Here is a 12,073-nt window from a genome sequence, read left to right as displayed (position 1 = left end):
GCAAATTACCAGTTCTGGGACTCGAACTGTAGTTGACCATGTGGGAGCCCGCGTCTTATCCACTATGCCACCTGCTGGCCCCAAGGTCAATATTCTTAACATAAACTTCCATGTCCTTCCTATATCACAAGACAGCCATACACTTTGGTTTCAGACATTCTGGCCTTATTTATGTTGTTTAACTCTGTCATGTTCCTTCTAACCATGAGTTCGGAGTACAAGGTATTCTTTTTATCTGAATGACTTTCTCACTCCGTGACCATATTACTACCTTTGTGCAGATAATTTCTACTCAAGCTTAAGATTTTATATCCCTAATAGGTTCATTGAGAGTTCCCCTTTCTTGAACAGAACTTGTTTTCCTTCTGATGCCGTCTTATAGCAACTTTCTTTCTCTTTCTAACAATTGTAACAACTTCCAAATATCTACTTATCTGTGTGTCATTTAACGGTTATCTTGCATTAGACTTTAATTTCCACGAAAAAAAGAGACCTTATTTTACTCATAATTTATCTTCAGTGGCAGACACAAAGAAAGAAAATAGCTCAAACGGCTCCCAATAGGAGAGAAAAAAACAAATGGTTTCTGGGATAAGAATTCTTTATAGATGTTTTCTCTATAACCAACTAGAAGGTGGGGGAGTACCTAATGGTTCTTAGGATATTTAAAAACCCATCACTAGACGGGCTCATGGGGGTAGAGTGTAGGCGAAGAATGATTGCGGAGAAAGTAGAACATGTAAAGCTTCTTATAGAGGCTAGTTATTAAACCCAGTGTAGGTGTGGGAAGAGAAGCAAATTACCTATAATGCCTAAGAATCTCATCATTTCAAGTAAGATCAACATTAAGGCAGTGTAAAGTTTTAGGCTATGATTTTTAAGTTAACACTTTTCACTTACGGAAAGCACCCTTTTTTAGACGTGCCATTGATTATAATTTTGATGTCTTATCTGAAATACTTTGAGATGAACAGAAATAGTATCATTTTGATATATGAAAAATGGACATAATTGCATCTACAGAATAAGAGGTAGATTAATAAAAGTCAGTGCAAGTGACTTTCTGTTCCTACCAAAGTAGTGCAAGCTGGTGCAGAATTGGTCTCCTGCTGTTCACAATAAAGACCTGAAGTACTAAAACACAAAACAAAACAAAACAAGACAAAACAAAACAAAACAAGACAACTTTTTTTTGACATGGGACAATGGACAGCACGAGGGCATATGATTCTTGAGAAAAAGGAAATGAGGGAAACAAATGGTAAGCCCAACCACCTGGACTCAGGAAAATGAACCTCCAACAGAGTCTAACCATCTCACTGATGAGAAAAGACAGATCAAAGTTCAGGAGACCTAAGTGACTGGCATTTCTGGGAAAAGTGCCCAAGAAAAAATATATAGACAGAATTCCAGAAATGTATAGAAGGGTTTTAATGGGTCTTTGTTGAAGATTCTGCACATGTGTAGGGTGAAACCTCAAGAGGCCACAGAACAACTGCTTAGGAAAGAGCAGTTACTGGAAACTCTATGCTGAACAACTCCCAGGGCTCATGCAGGGGTGAAGAACATACATATTCCTCCATCCAAAGTGGGAAGACCTCATTAAATGCAGAGGACATTGATCAGTGCAAGTGACTTTCTGTTCCTACCAAAGTAGTGCAAGCTGGTGCAGAATTGGTCTCCTGCTGTTCACAATAAAGACCTGAAGTACTAAAACACAAAACAAAACAAAACAAAACAAGACAAAACAAAACAAAACAAGACAACTTTTTTTTGACATGGGACAATGGACAGCACGAGGGCATATGATTCTTGAGAAAAAGGAAATGAGGGAAACAAATGGTAAGCCCAACCACCTGGACTCAGGAAAATGAACCTCCAACAGAGTCTAACCATCTCACTGATGAGAAAAGACAGATCAAAGTTCAGGAGACCTAAGTGACTGGCATTTCTGGGAAAAGTGCCCAAGAAAAAATATATAGACAGAATTCCAGAAATGTATAGAAGGGTTTTAATGGGTCTTTGTTGAAGATTCTGCACATGTGTAGGGTGAAACCTCAAGAGGCCACAGAACAACTGCTTAGGAAAGAGCAGTTACTGGAAACTCTATGCTGAACAACTCCCAGGGCTCATGCAGGGGTGAAGAACATACATATTCCTCCATCCAAAGTGGGAAGACCTCATTAAATGCAGAGGACATTGAACAGAAACCACAGACACATTAAACTGAGACTAAATTAACCCCCAGGAAAAAGTCTATTCTAAATCTGTCTTAAAGGAGATTAAAAATAAACATTGAAATGAACCTTGTCTGCAAAGAACCTAAGTACCTTTCAAGAAATGTCTAATACTCTTTGAGTAATTAAAATCTAACATTTGAAAGTGTAAAGTTTATAATAGTGCATCCAATAAAAATACCTATTCATAAACTATAGATTGAATGTTCGCACCCCCCCAAAATTTATTTGCTGAAACCCTACCCTTCCAATGTGATGGTAATAAAAGGTAAGACCTTTGTGAAAGGACTCTGTCATGAGGGAAAAAACCCTCCTAAATGGAATTACTGTCCTTATAAGGGAGACTTCAGAGAGCTCTCTTATTTCTAATATTCTGTAAGGACACAGCAAAAGAATGGCTGGCTTTGAATCAGAAAGCAAGTTTTCACCAGACACCAAATTTGTCAGTGCCTTGATACAGTACTGTGAGAAGTAAGTATTTAAACTTTATAAGTCATGCAGTCATTGATACTCTGCTACAACAGCCCAGAGAAACCAAGATTCTACCCGATTAAGGAGGAAAATATGACTTATAACCAAGACCTAGAAGTCAATAAAAACAGACTAAGACGTGGCTGAGATGATATAATTATCACACAGAACATGAAAATAGCTATCATTAATATGACCTATATATTAAAGGACCAAAACAAAAACAGTCATAGTAAGGAAAACACAGCAGCTATAATAATGTTGAAATGCTGATAAACATGAAAAATACAATATCTGAAATGGTGTTTTTAGTGGAAGTTATGTTATATTAATATGTATTAATTATATACTATATGATTATATTAATATAATGATTATAATATATCAATATAGCATCTATTAATAAGTTAATGTTATATAACTAGTGATTATATATTATACAATGCACTGTTTTAGACACTGCATAATAAAAGATTTGAGAACATTGCAATAGAACCTATTATAAATAAAGTGCATGCACCCAAAAAGACAGAAAATGAATATACCATCTACCCTGTGTGCAACTGGGCTTCAAGAAGGAGAATGGCATGGTTTCTTTCTTACATATTTGATAAAATATTGGTGAAACCATTTTACTCTCATTTTTTTAAGTTTATTTTTTTTCAGTGAGTGAGAGGAACAGAAAAGAGACAAAGACAGCACCCTAAACGAGGCTTTTTATTTATTTATTTATTTTTGGCTGGAGGGTACTTGCATTTTCCAGAGGGAGACAGAGAGGGAAAAGACAAAGCAACCCCTGTGGGGAAGGGTCACTCCTCAACTCCTTCTCCATCTTTCTCTCCTTTTGGGTATTTGAGTGTATATGTGCCCAAAGACACACACAAATGCACATGTGCATTATGCCTATTTCTTAGGCCATTGGGTCCAAGACTTGAACCATGGGTTTAGCCACCTAGGATCTGGCTGCTTTACCCACCAGGCCATGGGTTGGCCCACAAATAGCATCTGGATGCTGCAATCCACCACCAGTGTTAGCCAGCTCTAGGTCATTGCATAAGTGTGCGTGGAGTACTAAGAAAGGTTTCCATATGGGAACCTGAAACCCTTCCAGTGGGAAGAACTTGCAGAGCATTGGACTTACCACTGTGCCACTTTCTAACCACTCTAATTATTTTTGGAAGATAATTAATCATTAATTATACTTCTTTAACGTGCCTTGTACTGCTATTTGAAAGCCAGGCATAATGTCTTGGGTTTAGGACCTGGAGCAATAGTCTTTTAATGTGATATTTTATATAAGTCTACCCAAGGGTTGAGCGCTTACTATATTGAAAGTTTATTATAGCTGTTGGTGCTGGAGACTTCAAGTTCTACTGTCTTTTTTTGTTTCCCCTATTGTCTTTCCTCAAGGATTTTTCATTTTTCTTTTCTGTTTTTGCCAGAAGATGTGTAAGCTCACCACGAAGAGACAGAGAGAGGGAGGGAAGAGAAAGAAAGCACCCCACAAGGGAGTGTGGTCTTATCACAGTCTCTTCTCCCCGTGTTGCCATGCTGTCAGAATTTTGGGTATACATGCACATATGTCCAGCATGTTTTTCAAGCCTCCAAAGCTGGGATTCAAACTGTGGCTGGTCTGTGGGATCTAGCTCCCTTAACCATTAAGCTATGGTGCCAGCCCAAGAGCTCTTTCCTAAATAGAATCTGGGTCTTGCAACTTTTTAGCCATAATAAACTATCATTATATTGGAACCCTATCAAGGAGAGGGTAAAGTGTGAGGGAGGGGAATTATTTTGTAACCTATGGTTCAATCTCCATCCTCCTGGATGAGTTCCTGGACTCCAGCCTTCACAAATGTTTTTTAGCTTCCCCTTCTTACCCCTTAAATAAGACAAGAAGGCTAGAGGTGACTGGAATTGGTTAAATGTCCCTCTGCATAGGTGGGATGACCTGGAGAATAGGCCTACCTTATGAAGAATTATCTTCATGTATTTTGAGGTGTTTTCTTTACCCCTTCCCTTTCTAGAGCTAAGAGGAGAGTTTTCTTGACTCTTCACTGTGAGAGTCTGGTAGTGTTCCTGGCTTCTAAGACAGCAGCTCCTGGGAGTTTCTGTCTCTCACGCTAGTCCACATTTGGCCATCAGCAATCTGTCAGAAAGACCGTTTACCTCTCACCCCGTCATGGCTTCAGTGGTTCTGCTCAGGGTAGATTGATCTCCACTGTGATTCTCTTCATTCACTTGTCTTTCCTGATAGGGGAGGGGTTTTCTCAATGATCTCAAATCTTTGATGATGAGTCTGATAACTCTCAGGTCATTCAGCTTCTTTTCTTATTGTAAGGATGAGGGCTGACTTCCAGGTCCTTCACATGTTGGAAACTTCCCCTGTTATTTATCTGCTGACCCCATTCCATTTTATGCTATAGTCTTCACTATAAGGGTTTGAAAAGAAAACACTTGATTTAGAGTAAATAAATGTACATAATGATTGGAAATCAAAATTAAAACTTAAGTATGTAAATCTGTTCATAGCAGAGTGTTTGAATAAATCATGGGAATAGTCCAGCTGGTGGTGTGGTGGTTAAGGCAGCTGAGTCTCACATGGCCAACTGCATGGTTTGAGTCCTGGACCCAGTGGCTTGAAAAACATGCCAGGCGTATGTGCATGTGTGCCCAAAACCTTGAGAGGAGGAAGGAGGGGAAAGAATTGTGACATGACCATTTTCCATGGGAGATGCTTTCTCACTTTCTCTGTCCAGTGCATATGTCCTCTGGCAAATAAATAAATAAAAACAACACTTTATTATTTTCATCTACAATACAGAGTGATATCATACAAGTATAAAAATATGGGAGATATACTTTGTATATGCACGTTAGAAAAGATCACAAGGTACATAACTGGATAACAAAATCGATTCAGCACTATAATTTGCTCACATTTGTGTATTAAAAAGGAGAATATATGTGCATATGTCATTGTCACTAAATAAACTTTTTCTGAAAAAATAAATAAGAAAATAGTAATGGGGGTTGCTTTTTACACATGAGGAGCTACACAGTTAAAGTTGAGTAAATATCTGCTTTTGCGTTATTGGTTTTGGTTTTCTTCCAAGACAGGGCCTTGCCGTATCATGAGCTCCTGCCTCAGTCTCACTGTTGTCCTCTGATTTGAACATAACCCTTACAAATGCAACTAAGAAATAATAAAAGCCAACTTGCCTAAATGTTTTTAACTTTTTTTTGGTAATATAGTATGTCCATGTGGTTAATGAAACTTGGCCTACTGTCCATTTCTCATCTTATGATAAATAACAGTTGCTAGGCTGGATCTGGGGCACAACTGTAATGCGTTATGTAAGTGATGCTGGATCCATATGGAAGACTGTGGCTTCAGTTCCCCAGTCAGCCTGTTTGTGCACGGCACAGGTCCATGATCCTGGCCAGCTGGGAAGGCTAGGGTGGTGGTGGTGGTGGTGGTGGGGGTACATCACAGCCTTGGACCCTGTGGATGATTCTTGTATTTCTTTCTTTCCCCCTCCTCCCTCTTTCAAAAAAGAAATAAAATGTTTAAAAAAAAACCCCAAGAAAACAAAAAAACACCTTTTTTCTTTTTTTGAGGGCATAGTAAGCATCTGTAGAAGAATAAGAGAGACCAGTGTTTCCAAAAATGAGAGCAGAGAATCATTGCGAGATATGAAAACATAGATATTGAGAGATTTGCATTTTTGTTTCCATTTTTCTAGCTATAAAAGAGTAATGTTTGGCAGCAACACAATGCTACTGACTACAACAGCTGCAGATAAAAGCTAGCTTGTAGGGAGAGAGTGTTAAATGACAAATATAATTAATTAGGCAGCCCTGTCTTCCAGTGGAGTGTTTGTTTATCAGCCAGTGGAACACTGTATTGACTAGTTTTCATTACAGTGGTAGTTTATCCCTTCCATTTTTCTAAATGCATCTGTAATTTTATTCTGCACTGACATTCTTGGTGGTCAGAGGTAACAGGGTCTTCTCATTTTCAAAGTTTATTTGTAGTTACAGTATCAAGATTGTATCAGGGAGGGGCCTAAGAAACAGTATCAAGGAGGGGCCTAAGGAATTTCTTAAATAATATATAACAGTCATAAAACTTGTAACTTTGCAGCCAGCTGAATCCAGATCTCTTTATACATAATCTCCCCAAATATAAAATTCAACAAGGAGAACAATAAAACTACACATTTCATGATTTCAGCATTATGTTAGCAGAAGACAGAGAATACCATGAATTTCAAATAACCTCAGAGAAAAATAAACTCCAAATTGCAGCAAGCCTGCACTGGCTCTACAGGCATACAGTTGTGGAAATGTGTGCTTTTTGTTCTTACAAAGCAGAAAAAAGAGAAAAATTTAAATGAAACTTAGACAAAATCACCCCAGAATGAACAATTCGAACACTGAGTGATTAAATATGGTATTAGGGAAAAAAGTGATCCCTAAAAATGTCTAGGTCCTAACCACCAAAGAATCTGTAAATATATTACTAGACATAATGAGAGGAACTTTGTAGATGTGACAGGGGAGAGAATTTGAGATGAGATTATCCTGGATTACTTGAGTATATCCTTTGTAATCATGTGAGTCTTTAACAGTAAGAAAACTTTCTGGCTGCATTAGAGAGAGAGAGAAGTATGAGGGCAGAAGAAGGGAGGAAACATGTAATGTTGGCTTTCAAGAAAGAGGAAGAGGGTCATGCATGACCCAAGAGATGCTGGAGACCACTAGCAGCTGGAAAAGTATTGATGCAGACAGCCCCTGGAGCCTCCAGATGAAACACAGCCCACACGAGAAAGCATTCCCAGTAGAATCTGGTCATGCATCAATCTTTTCCCCTCCATTCTACCTTGACCATGGGCATCATGCACATATTGTCAATCTTTTCCCTTCCATTTCTCCACTCTACCTTGACCATGGGCATCATGCACATATTCTTTTTTTTTTTTTGAAAGATTTTCGCTATAGGGCATGTGTGCTCGCCAGACAGACAGAGAGAGACATAGAGACAGAAAGCGAGAAATCACCCCCCAGGGGGGATGGTCATGCCGCAATCCCTTCTCCTCCATTCTCCTCTCGGGATCTTGAGCACGCACGCACACACGCCCAGCGTGAGTTTTAAGCCACCGGGTCCGGGACGCGAACCACGGTTGACTACATGGGAGTCCAGCGACATAGCCATTACGCTATCTGCTGGTTCCCATGCACATATTCTTGGTGTGCCTTTCAAGTTACCAGGGCCAGGATTCAAACCACACTGGCCATCTGGGATCTGACTCCTTATGTAGAATGCTTAACTGCTGCACTATGGGGCAAGCCCTTAGGAGTTTATTCTGAAGGCATGTCTCCCCCATTGTAAAAATACATTTGCATGAAGATAGTTATTAAAATTTTGAGGTTTGGTACCAGCAGGTAGTGTAATGGCTATGTTGCTGGACTCCCATGTAGTCGACCACAGTTCAAAAAAACCCCTCTAAAAAGAAAAAAGTTTAGAGGCTTATTTTTTAAAATTTTTTTATAATATTCTGGAACATCTAGAATGACCATACATAGAAGAGAAGTAGAACAGACTATGTTTTGTCTATCCAATGCAATACTCTATAGCTGTTAAAAAAAATAGGGGCAATCTCTGTGATGAGAGGCAGAGCAGTTTCCAGTAAACAAAATGCAGAACATTATCTATATTATGTTGCCTTTGGGTTAGGAAAAAAGAGAAAATACAAAATTATAATGTATCTATTTATTTTTGCAGAAGAATCATGGAAAGGATAAACTAGAACATAATGAGGTTAGAAACCTACAGCAGACTATAGAACTGAGGTGGAAGGCACAGTATGTGGATGACACTTTTTCAAGTACGGGCACTCCTCACTTAATGACCAAGCTCCCCTCTCATGAATAAGTCGTTAAGTAAATTGGTCGAAAAATGAGAATCTTAAAAAGGGATATCCTGGGACCAGCAGTTAGTGTAATGGCTATGTCGCTGGACTCCCATGTAGTCGACTGCGTTTTGAGTCCCGGACCCAGTGGCTTAAACTCGTGTGTGCGTGTATACCCAAGATCCCGAGAGGAGAATGGAGGAGAAGGGATTGTGGCGTGGTCATTCCCTCTTGAGGGTGATTTCTCACTTTCTATCTCTCTGTCTCTCTCTGTCTTTCTGGCAAGCGCATGTGCCCTGTAGAAAAAAAAGGGGGGGATGTCCTGTGGTGTGTCATGGCACCATAAGTATGTATTTTTCAATAGCTGTCATGTTATATCACACTAGAATAATATAATTCTATTCTTATGAAAAAATACATGAAATAACCACCAGAAAGTGACAAGACACATCACAACACAATAATTTAAATCCAGAGTAATTGTTTTTATTTATTCTAAATAATGAAAAAGTCTAAAGGAAACTCCTTTATCATGATAACTTTGTCTTAATTTGCAGCTCCTACATATTACAGAATATAAAAATACATTCGGTAAAAATTATAAAATTGATGTACCAAAAAACTAAAGTTCATTCATTATTTAATTTGCTGCTCCTACATATTACAGAATATAAAAATACAATCAGTAAAAATTATAAAAGTGATGTACCAAAAAACTAAAGTTCATTCATTAAAAAACAACATTTAGATTAATATTTTTGTCATCAAATCCTTCAAAATGCAGAAGGGGTGTGAGATCATTAATGTCCACATTGGAGGTATCCAGAGTTATGGCGGGTCTAGGTAAGGGAGATGATGGTAACGAAATTGAAGTACTTCTAGGGGTAGGAGTCCTGGGTGTAGCTTTTGAGAAGAATCTTGTTATTGAGGTCTACTTTGTAAGTTTCTTTTTGTTCTTTATAAAGTTCATGATAATATCATAAAAGTTCACTTTTTTTTGGAAAAGTTTTTGCTGTAGGTCACGTGTGCTTGCTAGACAGTCAGAGAGAGATAGAGAGACAGAAAGCAAGAAATCACCCCCCAGCAGGGATGGCCATGCCACAATCCCTTCTCCTCCGTTCTCCTCTCAGGATCTTGGGCACACACGCACACATGCCTGGTGTGAGTTTAAGCCACTGGGTCTGGTGTTCGAACCATGGTTGACCACATGGAAATCCAGTGACATAGCCATTATGCCAACTGCTTGTCCCTAAATGTTCATTTACTTGTGTTTCTACTTTCGTGAACCATTTAACATGTGGATCCGTGTCCTCCAGTTCTATTTTCTCTCTTAATTTCTTTCCTTACACTCTCCCCTCTAGTTCTAATAGAGCCACATTTGCTTTCAAGAACATACCAGCTAATCCTTGAGCAGTGAACTTCTTTAGTACTTTGTCCATTCTTTCTCTTCTTCTGAGTACTGCTGAGCTTCCAACTCTATTAAATCTTTAGTTAGCTCTCCTTCTACATAGCCCACTAAATCTTCAATATCTTCTCCCTAGACATCTAGATTAAACACATCACAAAGGTCCACAATCGTCTTATGTATGAGAGCAGTATGCTCATCTTGGTCAAACACTTCGAAATTGTTCACAAACGTTTTAGGCATGTTTTCCATATAGCTTGCATATACTTTTCTGTCACTTCTTCCCAAGCCAATTCAATGTTCTTTACGCAGTGTAAAATGTTATGTGATCTCTAAATATCATGAAAGTTTACTTCATCTCTTTCTCTTGTTGCTATTGCTTTGGAAAAAGCTGTACAAAACCAATATACTTTGGAAGTAATGATAGTCCCCCGGAAACATTGGCTCTAGGACAACAGTCATGTTTTAAGACAGAAATATTACTTTTACATTTGAGTGTCTGTCATCAAGATGCTGGGGGTGGCCAGGAGCATTGTCAAGCAGGAGGATAATTTTAAAGCAAATGCCATTTTCCAGACACAAATGCTTGACTGAGGGTATGAAGCAGTTGATGATCCAGTTCTCAAATAAAGTATGTGTCATCTATGCCTTGTTATTTGAATGATGTAAACAGGCAGGGTGTGCTTACCACCCTGCTTCAGTGCATGGGGATACCCAGAGCAACAGGCAAGGGGGAGGGCTTTAACTTGAACCCAGTGACATTCTTCTCAGCAACATGACCCTCTCCTTAGGAGCCTTGAAACCAGGCATTGTTTTAACTTCTTTCTGTATGTAGGAACTTTCAGGAACTTTTTTCCAAAAGAGTCCAGTATCATCCAAAGTAAAAATAATTTAGGGAAGTGGTTGCCTTCCTTAGTGATTTTATTGAACTGGTCAGCACATTCTCCACTGCTTCTACATGCTTGCTGCCTCACCACTGGTATTCCCGTTATGCAGGTTGAACTCTCTATGAAGCTGTTGAAACCATTCATGGCTTGCCTCAAATATTTTTGTTGATTCTCCCCCTTTACAACACCTTGAGTGCTTCCAAGATAGTGTGAGCCTTGGCTTGAATCATTAAAAGGCTCACCAGCATTCTTTTCTGGGTCTGTAGTCAAACCAGATCATAATTTTTCCATTTCACGGATGAGGCCTATTCACTGCCTATTTCTGTGGCTTTAAATTCTACTGATGCTTTCACTGCCTCTTTAACTCCATCTTTATCTTTTGAGATCATCAAAATGCTTGAATGCCCAGCTTCAAATCACGTGATAGCTCTCTTTTGTTTTTTACCAGCTTCATTTTCATTTATGATCTTCATTTTTATCTTGAGAATGATAGCCTTCCCTCAAATCTTGGTGTTTCCTCTCAGTGAAGTCATGTGGATATTTTTTTCCCCCCACGGGTCTCTTGCACTATGGGGGCACAATAAAGCACAAATTTATAAATGAAATATGTAATCTTGTAGGGCCTGCAGGTGGTATGGTGATTAAGGATGCTGGACTCCCACATGGCCAACCACGGTTTGAGCCTTGGACCTGGCGGCTTGCTTTCACACCCTCTCCACTCACTCGCCTGTTCTGTCTCTCTCTGGTCAAATTAAAAATGAATGAATGAATAAATAAATAAATAAATAAAGTTAAATAAAATAATTCTTTAAAATAATATGTAATCTTGTGTGATTGCCAACATTGGTGTGAATACGAACCAACTGCAACACTGAGACAAGGACTTAGGTGATTCCACAGCTGGAGAGCTGATCATGAATCCAAGCTGTCATTAAACAAGTAGGTTTGGGACCAGCAGTTAGCGTAATGGCTATGTCATTGAACTCCCACATAGTCAATCACGGTTTGAGTCCCAGACCCAGTGGCTTGAACTCACTCTGGGTGCGTGTGTGTGCACGTGCCCAAGATCCTGAGAGGAGAATAAAAGAGAAGGGATTGTGGCATGGCCATCCCCCTAGGGGGTGATTTCTTGCTTTCTGTCTCTCTGTCTCTCTGGCGAGT

This window comes from Tupaia chinensis, unplaced genomic scaffold (genome assembly GCF_000334495.1).
Source record: "Tupaia chinensis unplaced genomic scaffold, TupChi_1.0 Scaffold000039_1, whole genome shotgun sequence".
Classification (NCBI taxonomy): Eukaryota; Metazoa; Chordata; class Mammalia; order Scandentia; family Tupaiidae; genus Tupaia; species Tupaia belangeri.
This window is presented reverse-complemented; position numbering follows the sequence as displayed.